General features: G+C 38.4%; 1 long non-coding RNA gene across 2 annotated transcripts; it reads right to left on the bottom strand.

Moving 5' to 3' along the window:
• Positions 1-778: 778 nt before the first annotated feature.
• Positions 779-11509, bottom strand: LOC146440210 (uncharacterized). 2 transcript variants are annotated; one of them, XR_014851371.1, is made up of 5 exons: positions 11440-11509; positions 10497-10640; positions 9971-10132; positions 9140-9290; positions 779-983 (listed from the first exon to the last, which is right to left on the bottom strand). It is a non-coding gene; the product is annotated as an uncharacterized LOC146440210 (long non-coding RNA). The 2 variants fall into 2 exon arrangements; XR_014851370.1 differs by lacking the exon at positions 779-983 and adding an exon at positions 6772-7197.
• Positions 11510-12841: the final 1332 nt, after the last annotated feature.

The raw sequence follows: 12841 nt of genomic DNA, 5'->3' as shown, positions 1-12841 counted from the left end.
GCTTCCAAGAGCAACAGAAGCTGAAGGTCAACCAAGCTACACACAGGATAAGGAGCCAGGAATAAGTTGTGGCTCTTCTTTGACACTTCAGAAGCACCAAAGCAAGACAGAGTGAGAAAGGGTTTGACAGGGAGGTAAAAGCCTCCTGGGTTCTACTACCTGGCTATAACCTGCACTGGGTGCCTCCTCGTGTGTCTCCCTGTGACAAGGATAATCTCTCCCCCTCTCAAATGCAGATAATGCTTTCCTATTCCTATCACTCCCTTGCTTCCTAACAGAGCAAAGCTGATTTCTAACACCTTGTTTCCAGCATCTCATCTTCTAAAAGCAGTATCCATGTTGTGAATGGTGAAGTTTCTTGCCCAGCAGATCAGAGTTCCCACTAAAGGCAGATGGTTCAGATTTTAATTGTATTTCATAAAACGAAGTCTTGCAAACTGTATGCACAGTTATACATACATGCATATGTAGCTGCATCTACTGAATGCAAAAACACCAGCAGTACTATACATATATATTCATTAATTTATTATAGAAAGTTCAAAGGCATTTGTTTAATATACTGTGCTTTTGAAATCAAGAAATAATTGTATATTTAAATATTTGTCATCATTTGATTGTGATCATGAGATAGATTGTCTCAGAGAATGGACAGTACCCAGCTTAAAATATAAAATGAAGATGTACAGAATGCAAATTACAGACTAGGAAAATGTATTGGCATGATGAGTTTAAATCAAAGTTAATAATATTTTATGCCATTAAATGGAAAGCAATATCTATTATTTTTCAGTTTTTTCCTTGTGTTTTGTGAAGAATTTTTCCTGGCTATTTCTTTCCTTCCAGAAGAGCAAATTTCTTCCTGTCAGCGATTATGCTTGCTTTGCACAGTAGAGGACAGCATGCATTTTTTGCTTTTACTGCTGACTCTATCCACATTTTGCCTGATATGCTTTTCCATCCTCACCTTCACCTTCTGCACCCTGCAAACATAAAAGATAAAAAATAGATTAAATGCAAGGCAGCTGAAGAAATGGGGATGATCACACAGGTTAGTTTCCTGTGCTCAAAGTAGTACTGTCACTTTCTTCAGTAAAAGGAATCTCTCATATACATGTGGGGTTCACATGAAAGTGTATTTTTACATTATAAAATGCAAATCCAGATTTGTCTTAGTCTCTTATTATTGACCCTTACTAATTGCAAGTAAAAGTAACATTTGACACTCATAAAGGGAACAGAGCCTGACTCCCAAAACACCTGGAACATGCAAATTTTATGTATTGACCACGACTGTTATTTGAATAAGATACCTTAAGACCCTTCTAAAACAATTTTATTCTGCAATTTTAAGTTCTAGTGCATGTTGCAAAGAAAATGTTTATTTTGCATAACAGAATATATTCCTCTTCTGATTTTTATTAGTTGATACCCTAAAGGATTTTTTTGTCCTCATATTTTAAAGCACAAAGAGAATTCTTTCTCCCCACCCCTGCAAATATACTTTTTCTCTCATCATAAAAGAAACAGACCTACATATCAATATATGTTCTGGCATTGATTTCTACCAGGAGTGTTGATTGATGTACTGCTGTAGCATAGACATTCTCATTGTGTCCATGTGTGTGTGTTTGTGTCTCTGAGATAGAGACCTTTTCTCTCTCTTCTCTCTTCTTCTGGCAAGCTGAGCAGAAGGATCTATTTTTTGACAAGCTGCCACTCTCAAGAGGGCATAAAATCTGCATTTCCTTTCATCTCTCTGGATTAGTGGATTATCCTGCAGTCTGCTTGGTGACTGAGATACTTTATACCCTTCATCTTTGAGCTCTTAAAACTAATATAACAACAACAGGTGTGTTTCTAAGATTTGGCATGTGTTGGGGAGAGAGAGGTTTTATTGCATGGCTGATTGGTATCTTAAAATCTCAATTCTTTTTTTCACAGAGACCTCATTTTAGCAACCAACAGTATCATAATAAGAAAGTCACACTTTTTATTTTTGCTTCATTTTGTGATAAAAGCACATCAAACAACAAAGTTGGAAGCCTGCCTCTATTATTTGATCTAGTTTCAGAGGGGAGGAGAGATGGGAGACTACAGAAGAAAAGAAGAGAATTAATTAGAGCAGCAAAAACTGTGTAAAGAGGAGGGTTTGTATGATGGTCTCAAGTGTAATGCTGGAATAGGAAACAAAATTTAATTTAAGAAAAAAACCAAAACAAAACCTTTAGAAGAAAGTTCTGTTCCACTTAACTCTCTCCCAACTTCAAACTTCTAACCAAATTCTAACAGGTCTAAAGGAAAGGACTTGCCATCCCCCCCACTGCATAAACAAATACCAAAGCACCTGAGAAAAGCAGATGGAGTATCCTGCCATTCCCTACTGCCAGCCAGGGCCCTCTCTCACCCTCACCTGGAGAGCCTCAGTGAGCCTGGACCAGTTTCCTGGGCCAAGTGTGTGGTAGCACTTTGGTTTTTTCCTGCAGATGTTTCAGGGAGGTAAAATCAGCAAGTGGCCAGAGATGAGGAGCAAAAAACAACACCAAAAAATCAGAAATACCAAATGAACAGAAAAATGAAAATTAAAAATGTCTACAGAACAGGATTCTAGTATCAGATCTCAGAAAGGCTGAAATTTAAGTGTTCTGTGTAGTTTTAGGTACAATCTTTCTTTTTCTAGGTCTTTCATTTTTAAATCAAACTTCTCCTATTTTTATACTCAGTTTCTAATCTATTTTATCAATAATTAAATTCTGTCATCTATCACAGAATGTATGAGTCAATTTCTTATCTATGTTTCTTAAATACCTTATTACATCTTTTTTGGTCCTGATTTCTGCTGGAGTAGAGTTAATTTTTTTCCTAGCTGGTGCAGTGCTGTGGTTTGGATTTAGGATGAGAACACTGTTGGTAACACACTGAAGTTTTAGGCGTTACTGAGCAGAGGTTACACAAAGTCAAGACCTTTCCTGCTCCTCGCCCCACCACACCTTGGGCTGCAGGTGCCCAAGAAGTTGGGAGGGGACAGAGCTGAGCCATCTGACCCCAGCTGACCAAAGGGATGTCCCAAACTACTTGGCACCGTGCTGAACAATAAAATGGAGGGGAGCTGACTGGGAGGGTGGCAGCCTGCTGTTTGGAGACTGGCTGGACATCACTTGGTGGTGAGCAATTGCATTGGGCATTACTTGTTCTGTTTTGTATACCCTCTTATTATTTTCTCTTCTGTCCTTTCACATTGACTTTCTCTAGAACCATAGGTTTTACCCTTTTTTTTCCTGCTTCTCTCCCTCATCCCTCTGTGGGGGGAGTGAGCAAACAGCTGTAGGGTGTTTTGCTGCCTGGCAGGTTAAACCATGACGTTTTGTTTCCATATAACCTCTAATGATTCTTAATCTTTTCAAACGGCTCTGTCACATATTTAATCTTTTGTGTATGTGCTTCTCAACAAAGATCTAAATTCTACTCATGCCTCATGTTTGGAATTCAGCTGAGATTTTCATAGCATCTAATGTATGTCCTGTCCCTGTCTGTAACTGTGATCATCATTCAGTATAGGGAAGGCTGAAAGTCTCTGAGACCTTTTGGGAAGGTTATTATTTCTTTCTGGTTGTGCCAGCAATGCATGAAGCATTTTTGGATACACAAGACCAAACAAGTATTTCCCAATGAAGATCATACTGTCCCAAAAGAGAACAAGCCCAGAGGAGAAAACAAAGGGATGTTTGTACAAATCTCCTAGCTCTCCCTACTGAGTGAGTAGTGATATGTGTACTCAAACTATGGACACAATAAATAAGGGAATAAAATTCTGTCTTGCAATTATGTTCATTGCATTATCAAGTTTGGGGGCCTTTTGTTACACTTTATAGTTTTATACCTTAAACCAATTAGATACTAATTTTTTGGTGTCCACTTTGTCAAAAGAAAAATTATTATAAATACTTTGGAAATTCTTTTATATGTTGATTCTAAAAGACAATTATGTGGTTAATTTTCAGAATGCCCTAGCATAACTGAAAAATTAATAAAGGTTTTAGTAGTACTCAGTGTCTAGAGTTGGTTGCTGCAAAAGCCAAACTAAATAAAAGTGGTTGATGGGGAGTAAAACTCTCATTTTTTAGGCCTAGCAAGACAAGAAACAAAGACCATTATTTTTAAAGCTGAAAACAGTTTGCTATAGCATGGGCCTAACATATGGCATAGAGAACATCTCAGACAAGGAAACAAGATAGAAGACTCAAGCAGGTGAAATGAGGGAGAGCTAGCTTTAAGTGCACTACTCCTTGCATTGATATTTCAGTTTGATACCAGTAGTAAGACATTGGAAGCAATGAAACAATGAAAACAGAAAAAAAAAAAAAGCAAAAAAAGTGAAAGAACTTAAATATTCTGTAAAGATGAGAATGAGGAAAGGACAGAAAGTTGCCACCAGCACAGCATGAGATCACAATTAAAATAGGGAAAGAACTAGAAAATATGTTACCTTCCTTGAGACAGTCCAGAAGCCTGGGCCACAGGAAAGGAAGTGAAAAATGTACTGAGGTCATGCAGGCTAAGAAAAAGGACCAGTCAACCACTGCAGCCGTGGGATTTAACACTTGGCAAAGTCCTATGTCACTCATAAGAAAATAGCTTCAGTAGCCTGCAAGTTCACACTTAGAAAGTTTGTTTGCAAAGTGACTATTTCAAATTTCAACTAAAACAATATAGCTGAAACATTTAAAAATTTCTTCTTTTGCTTCTGTGCATTTCCTTGACATTGTTGCAAAGTAATCAGCATTCTGTGCCAAGATCAGTGATGGAACTTTGTGAACACTGCAGGGCTGTGACACACTTAACAATAAAAAAGGTCCTTTTAGAAAATACAGAATATTCACTATTTTCCTTTTTTAACTATCAGCTTTATTTGGCCATTATTATCATACATTTGCATTATATTATACAGATTTATAAATAATTCCTAATGTAAAATAACCAGAAGTTATTAAATTGGAAGATGCTCCCATGAGAGAACTGCATGAAAGATGCAAGGAGACTCATATTGTGAAAAAAAGGCAGCTGTTATTAGGTTAACAAATGTCTAGTCCTAGATACAGGCAATGCTTCCATCCAAGAGCAGGCTCTATAGGCTGTGTTGCATGGCCTGACCAGGGTTACTGACTCTTTCTCTTTTAATCTTCCTGGCTTAGCAGACAGAGTAAGATAGGTTAACAAGGGGTATGTGCATTGTGTTTTTGAGGCCAGGTTTTGGTAATGAGGAATTACAGGGGTGGCTTCGGTCAGAAACTGCTGGAAGCTTCCCACTATGTCCAACAGAGCCAATGCCAGTCAGCTCCAAGATGGAGCTGCTGCTGGCCAGGACTGAGCCCATCAGCAGCGCTGGTAGTGCCTGGGGAAGGGAAGGGAAGGGAAGGGAAGGGAAGGGAAGGGAAGGGAAGGGAAGGGAAGGGAAGGGAAGGGAAGGGAAGGGAAGGGAAGGGAAGGGAAGGGAAGGGAAGGGAAGGGAAGGGAAGGGAAGGGAAGGGAAGGCACTGACAGGAGAATGTGGCCCAGGCTCAGGAGCAGAGATTCCCCTGCAGCCCATGGTGAAGACCATGATGAGGCAGCTGTGCCCCTGCAGCCCATGGAGGACCCCATACTGGATCACATAAATGCTTGTCTGTGATAAAGCCCATGCTGGGGCAGGCTCCTGGCAGGATCTGAGACCCTCTCCTGAGGAGAGAGGAATCCACACTGGAACAATTTTGCTGGTAAGACTTGTGACCCTGTGAGAGACACACACTGGAGCAGCCTGCTCCTGAAGAACTGCATCCCATGGAAAGAATCCATGTCAGAGCAGCTAATGAAGAACTGCAGCCTGTGGGAAAGACACACGTTGGAGAAGGGGTGGAGGATGGTCTCCCATAGGAGGGACCACATGCTGCAGCAGGGGAAGAGTGTGAGGAGGAAGGAGCAGCAGAGACAGCATGTGATGGACTGATTACAAGCCCATTCCCTGTCTCCCTGCAGCAGAGGAGGTAGATAATTTGGGACTGAAGTTGAGTCTGGGAAAAAGGGAGGGGTGGAGGGGGTAAGAGGAAAGGGGTAGGAGGAAGGTATTTTAGGGGGAAGGGTTTTAAATAAAACTTGGGGTTTATTTCTCATTTTCCTACTGTGTTTTGATTTTAAATAAATTAACTAATTTTCCCAAGTCAAGTCTGTTTTGCCCATGACAGTAGCTGCTGAGTGACCTCTCCCTGTCCTTAAAATGACCCATGAGCCTTTTATTTTATATTTTTGCTCCCCTGTACAGATGAGGAGAGGAGTGATAGAGCAGTTTTGGTGGGGTAACTGGCATTCATACAGCATCAACCCAGCAGAGTAAGAAAGGTATCCTACATTCTTCAGTCTTCTGGAGGAATCTCTTGGAAGGTAAAAGGCTTCTCATAGAACCATTAGTTATTTAAAAAGTCAGCTTAGGGCCTAACACTCAAGGCATTATGTTCTCATACATGAAGCATGACTCAAATTATAGAGAGGCTTCAGGATGGTATGGGAATATCATGAAACAAGGTTTCTAGCACCAGTATGTCCACAGTGTTAATATGTCCAATTCAGTGAAGCTTTCTGAGAGCAGCTAAAAGAACAGTATAATGTCTAATCTTCAACTTCAGGAGTTTCAGACTTACAGAATTTAAAAGCTTTTCACTTCTTAGTTTAAAAGTAATGTTTAATTCAAAACTTTCCTCTGAGATGTTTAATAGTTTTTATTTCCTCCTCCAAACCAAATATTCTAATCAATTAAAAATTCCTTCTATTTCAACATTGAGATTGAATTAAAAATGAAAGCATTTCAAACAAAATAATTTTATTTGAATATATTGGTTTGGTATATTAAAAATTAACAAACTCAAAATCCTTTCTCATTCGGTTTTATTCTAAGGCTTTGTCCAAGTCAATGCTTTCCACGTAACTATTCCCTACTCCATAAATATGATATAGATTCCCTTTTTCTTACTATATGACCCTGTATATGTTCAAATTAACCTTACTCTATCTTTACCAAATGACGCATAGCGAACTTTATTACTAAACTGGTTATTTATTGCTCTACCAATATTTGTGTCACCCATATATTTACCTGTATTGATTTTATATTTTCTTCTAGAACGTTGATAACACTGGTCCCCGATGGATAGCAGGAGAGTCTGTAAACTAAAAGTATTCTGTAAGTACAGTAAACTACAAGCACTTGATTAATGAGTGTTTAATATAATGAATATGAGTTTTGTGAATGTTGCTCATTATGGCATCTTAAGGCAAATATGTCAGTGTTCTATCTCTAACTGTACTGTAAAATCTTAGTTACTACCTTAAGCCAAATGTAATCTCATCAGAAGGACACCGTTTGTTTGATAAGAGCTGTTTATTATAACACTATACTAATTGTCATTAATTATCTACTATCTTTTCTGATTTTATCCTGTATCATTCTTGGCTTCCTAAGATGAAAGCCAAGCTGTCTAATCAGTGCTTTCAAAGTTCACGCTCAACCTTTCTCAAATTTTGGTGCAACAAAAAATACCAATTGTTCTAATGAACAAGTAACAGAGAACTGGGAGGAACACCCTTGGTCCATTCCAGCTTTCAGAGTCTGTCAAACTATACATTGCTTTTGTAGGCATACTGGTTGCCAAACTAAAAGCAATTTGGAGTTTTTGCCCTCACTGATATTATTAAAAGTTTATGCCAACTTTTTCCAATATCCACCTTATATATATTTACGTTTAGGTCACCTTACCATTTATTGTCAGTGGTCAAACTCCTTCCCAAAGAATTTACCTTGCTTTTCTTCTAAGAAATATTTGTACAGTTCTAGGGCACAGTTTTATGCCCTTCATATTTTCTGTTGCGAGGCTCAGCAAGGTACCATATGATAGTCTATTCATACTATTAGCTTTTCTCTTCACCTGTCCTACTTTGAAATACATTTTCTTGTGTGTGACCAAGATACATTCAGTATTTAGCAATAGATGTATTGGTTTGTAATTTTTCTATTTTTACTGGAAATCTATGACATGAGCTGAAGCTTATACTTCTTTTTTCCTCCTAAGACACACTTAGGATCACTATCTCATAGACATTTTGTGATGGAGTAATACACCCATTGTGGCGGCTACTTCTGAAGTCATAACCAGAAGTGCTTTAAATGCCACAGGAAAGTTCTTTCAGTGGGGAGAAGGGCTGTCTTGAGCTACACAGGAGATGAATTTGGGCTTCTGGAAGTCGACTCAGGCGAGAGAATGAGCTGAGGTCTCTTCAGCTTTATTTGGGGTTACATCGGGGATAGGAGAGTTTGGAGAGACATCTGAAGAGCCCTGAACAAAGGCTCTACAACAGGTTATAAGGGTACATAACTAGGCGGGTTTACAAGTTTTCAGGACAAATAGAAAAGTGAATACAAGTAATTTACAGTCTAAATTTACCAATGTCTAACAATGAGATATGCAAGCGTCGAGTGGTTGGAGAGAGATAACGGCTCATACTATCTGTAATACTTTTCTGGGAGGTTGCTGGGATAATCCATCTCTTCTTCACTTTCTTCTGGCACTTCTCCCATTTCATCCCAATCCTCCACATTCTCAAGGGCACTGAGTTCTATCTCAGCTGCTTGGGCCGTAACAACCCATCTCTCTCTTTTTCTGTGTCATTTCAAACAAATGAGGCCAGTTAGTAGCTCTGACTCCAGATCAGTAGTTCACAGCCAAATCTATTCAGATGATCCAGTCCTATGATTTAAAAATGTTTTACTTATTTAATGGTTGCTGTTAATCATCACTTAGAGCTACTAAGAGAAGAGAACATATTTCATTTTCTCTGGAAGATATGAATAAATTACCCCACTTCTTTCCAAAGACAGAGAAGTGTTCAAATGTTACAGACTCCTCTGTATCATGAGGATGATCATACTTTTCAAGATTTTATGCAGACTCCTCTCCAAATCTGTGAGGGATCTAATCCTCCTGATGATAAGTCTCCATATATAGGATCAAGGAATTTTGTCATCTTTTTATTTGAGTGATTAGAAACACTGTGGAAAAAAAAAGAGAGTGGAAATTGAGAATCCACAGAACTTCAGAATTAAAGTCATAATTACCTAAAGATTTTGCTTTAGGCTCTTCTGTGTATCAGAAGGATGAGGAATGTGAACTTCTACAGTGGTAATGCTAGATGGACTGTTGGACTGGAGGATTTGAAGGTCTCTTCCACCCTTGATGACTCTATGCTTCTAACTTTCAAGTCCTTTCCTTGAAAAAAAAATCTGTTTTAGGTATTTTAGAGTCTTTTGGGGTTTTGTTGGTTTTCTTATTTTTTGGGTGTTTTTCTGAAATAAATGGAACATATCTGGATATACTAAACTTGCAACCAATTAATAAAAGCTTTTTTAAGAGACATCTGGGACTTTCGCTACAGATCTTGGAAAATTTATGTGGTGGAAGTAACAGGGCTTTGGAAAAATGGAGAGTAGCTGAAAGTGAAACATCATTTCAGTTCCAAAAAAAGACAGGTTCAAATCTAATAATAAAATATAACCAAATAGATAAAATTAATCCATTGTAGAAATACACAGAATAATTAATCTGTATTTGTTGCATGGCAGAGCATAAAAATATTATACCAGTGGCATGGCAGCTGGTCTCCCTTTTTAATTTGCCACTTAGGCACTTTTAATCAGTGCACTTCTTCCCCTATCACACAAATTTATGGTCTGTGTGACTACTGGCTATTAGAGCTTGTTACTATGTTTTAAATTCTGACAAAAATGAGAGGCAGAACCAGACTAACTGAACTGTACCAGGACACTGATACTACTAAAAATGTTTAGGCATTTCTGGTGAAATAAACCACTTCCAGTTAGAATAATTACAGATAATAATAGAATTGCTTACTGAAAGCTGCTAAAAGCCTTAGCTGTAGTTGCTTTCACCTCTAGGAGCTAGTAGGCAGAATCCTTGAATGTGATCTGGTAGGTGACAGGCACTCCCATGTTTTACAAGGAAACCTCTCCAGATCTTTTTTATGATGGAAGGTCTCTTCCACATGCAAAAGAGAAGCACTGCAACAACTCTGGTGATGGGCAGTCTGCAGACTAGGCAATAAAACAGTGTTTTGTATTTAGTACTGGGATTAACCAGTGAAATAGCACTTCAAACATATCTGTTTACTATGCAGAAGATGTGTTAGAGCTTTTCACATGTAACATAACAGCTTGAGGTAAGCTTATTTCTGGTTCATAGCTGAATCCCTTGTTCCTTTGAATACAAACCATCCATACAGAGTAAGCCATGCCTACTTTCATTTAATGATTTTGGTACTTTCTCTTACATGTGTGACACTGAATGAAAAGCTCAGATAGCTGAGAAAATTAGGGTGAGCCTTGGGAGAGACTCAGACTAATAAAGGAATGATCTCAGCTAGAACTTACTATTGTTTTCCATTCTTCCTCTGCTTACCTCTTTTGAAGTGTTTTGGAGATAGCCATTTATTTCTTCACATCATCCATTTATCTTCCCTCACTATGATTTTGGCCATGGGTGAGGCATGAGATGCCCAAAATTGACATCTGAGGCTCAAGTGCTACCATGACTGTGTATAACCTAATAAAGGTAATAATCTTTGTGTGATCACAGATGACATCTTTTCCCTGTCCAGGGATCACTGCAATATGTAGTTCTTCTTCCAATTTCATTTTCCAAACTCATTTTCAGATAAAGCAGTGATTCTTACCCACCTTAGGCTGCTAATGCAGAAGGCACTTATTTTCTCTGGTACATCTGTCTTTTACACATATTTCATGATCTTTCAAATTTTTATGTGAAATGCATATCCTCTTTCCAATCAGACATAGGGAAAAATTACTTCTTAATATAGAATTCCTGTTCCTGAAAATGGACATACTATCTAACAGAGGTAGCCACTGACATCCAAGGAAAATAGCTAAAGAAATATTGCAGAGTAGTTTGAGTCACATTGCAAACAAGTTGCAGGCTCTACATTTGAATTGTAATTTGCCTACACATCTCATTGGGATTTTAGGTGATTTGCACATTATTTGGGGGCACAAAAGGAGCTTTCTTTTAAGTTCTGCACTAGCTGGAACAATAAGCAATAATAGTCTGTAGTGAACTGTATCTTAACTGTGTTACGTTGTTTAGACATGGACATTAAAAAATTTCCCAGGACACATTTGTGAAGAGATGTGGACTCATAAAGCATTTCTTTTGTATAAAAAAAAAATTACTCTGAGATGGCAGCCAGACTTCCCAAAAAAGGCACAGCTGAGATTCATAACCTTAGCAAACCTGGCGGAGCTTTCTGTAATCTAGATAGTTCCAAATATCCCAATAAGAGAAGTGAAGGACATTGAAGTGCTCTAGACAGCAAAAAGGTACCTACCTGGCTCTCATAGCTAGGGACCTCCTAGTGCTGGATGTCTGATGAGGTCAGTCTTTTCCCATACAAGCTGCAGACAGGGCAAAGATAGAAGTTATTCCTCTGTCTTAGCTTCACTGAGTTATCGCTTACCGCAAGACCAGATCATGCATCGAGAATGTGAAAGTCCTGGCTTCTTCCTTTCTAGTTTCACATGAAAGCACATGGGTGCTTTCCTATCTCATAGAAGACTGACCTAATTGCTGTACTTTTGGTGAGGGGTGGCTGTTAGACTCCTGAGCAGAAGGTGTTCCACTTCCTAGAGATAAGTAGTGGTATTTAGATGAATAAGCAATGAAAAGTCTGAGTGGTTATCCCCATCAACTTGCAAGGGATGAAGCATCACTGAATTTGACTGTCTTCTGCAGCTTCTAGTCGTTTATGTAAGGAAACAAAGAATGCCTACAACATAAGGATAAGTAGAGTTGGTCTCAGTGTATTGAGCATTCTGACAGTTAGCAAATCACAGAATCATTAAGTTTGGAAAAGACCTCCAGATCATCAAGTCCAATATTTGACTGAACACAACCATGCCTACCAAACCATATCATGAAATGTCACTTCTACTCATTTTCTGGACATTTGCAGGGATAGTGACTTCACCACTTCCCTAGACATCCTGTTCTAATGCTTAACCTCCCTTTCAGTAAAGAAATTTTTCCTAATATCCAGCTTCAACCTCCCCTGGTGCAACTTGAGGCTATTTCCTCTTGCCCTGTTGCTGGCTGTCTAGGAGAAACAAAGAACTAAGTTCAAGAAATGAATCCAGAGAGGAGGGTTTAATACCAGTTCTTTCCATTTATTTTTGACTACAGCGTGCAATTCTGGATTGAAACAATGCAAAAATAAAATGCCAAGAATTTTATCAAAAAAAGGGTAAAACCATTCTCCATTGTATAAAAGGCCATGTGAGACAGACATTGGTTGAAGGCTGCCTGGTCTTTGGTGGCACTGCTCAGCAATGCCATCTTACTAGTAGAAATCTAGGTGACAAAAGACAGAGTGCTCAGCTGGGTAGCACCTGATTTAGAGCTCTGATTTTAAACCACTAGGAAGACCTTTTCCTATCCTTCCCTCCACTGTTCTCTTAATAACCTAGTTGTTTGCAGTCATATATAAGAAATAACTCTATACATTTATAAATAAATAAATGCCATCATATAATGATAAATTCCTGATAATTTTAGGGATATATTGTCTTTTGCTTTTTGTCATTTTATGTTCATCCAATGACAGATAAAATATAACTGGAACTATCTCTGTTCGGATATGCTCTTTTAGAAAAGTTTGCATCAGCACTGTGGGGTTTTGAATGTCAGGTGCAAGGTGAAAACCTTTTTGCTCAAATATGATTACATCTAAAAAA

The sequence above is a fragment of the Lichenostomus cassidix genome, chromosome 3 (genome assembly GCF_008360975.1).
Source record: "Lichenostomus cassidix isolate B80296 chromosome 3, HeHo_3.0, whole genome shotgun sequence".
Taxonomy (NCBI): Eukaryota; Metazoa; Chordata; class Aves; order Passeriformes; family Meliphagidae; genus Lichenostomus; species Lichenostomus cassidix.
Note: the sequence above shows the minus strand (reverse complement) of the source record. Positions and strands in the feature narration are given on the sequence as shown.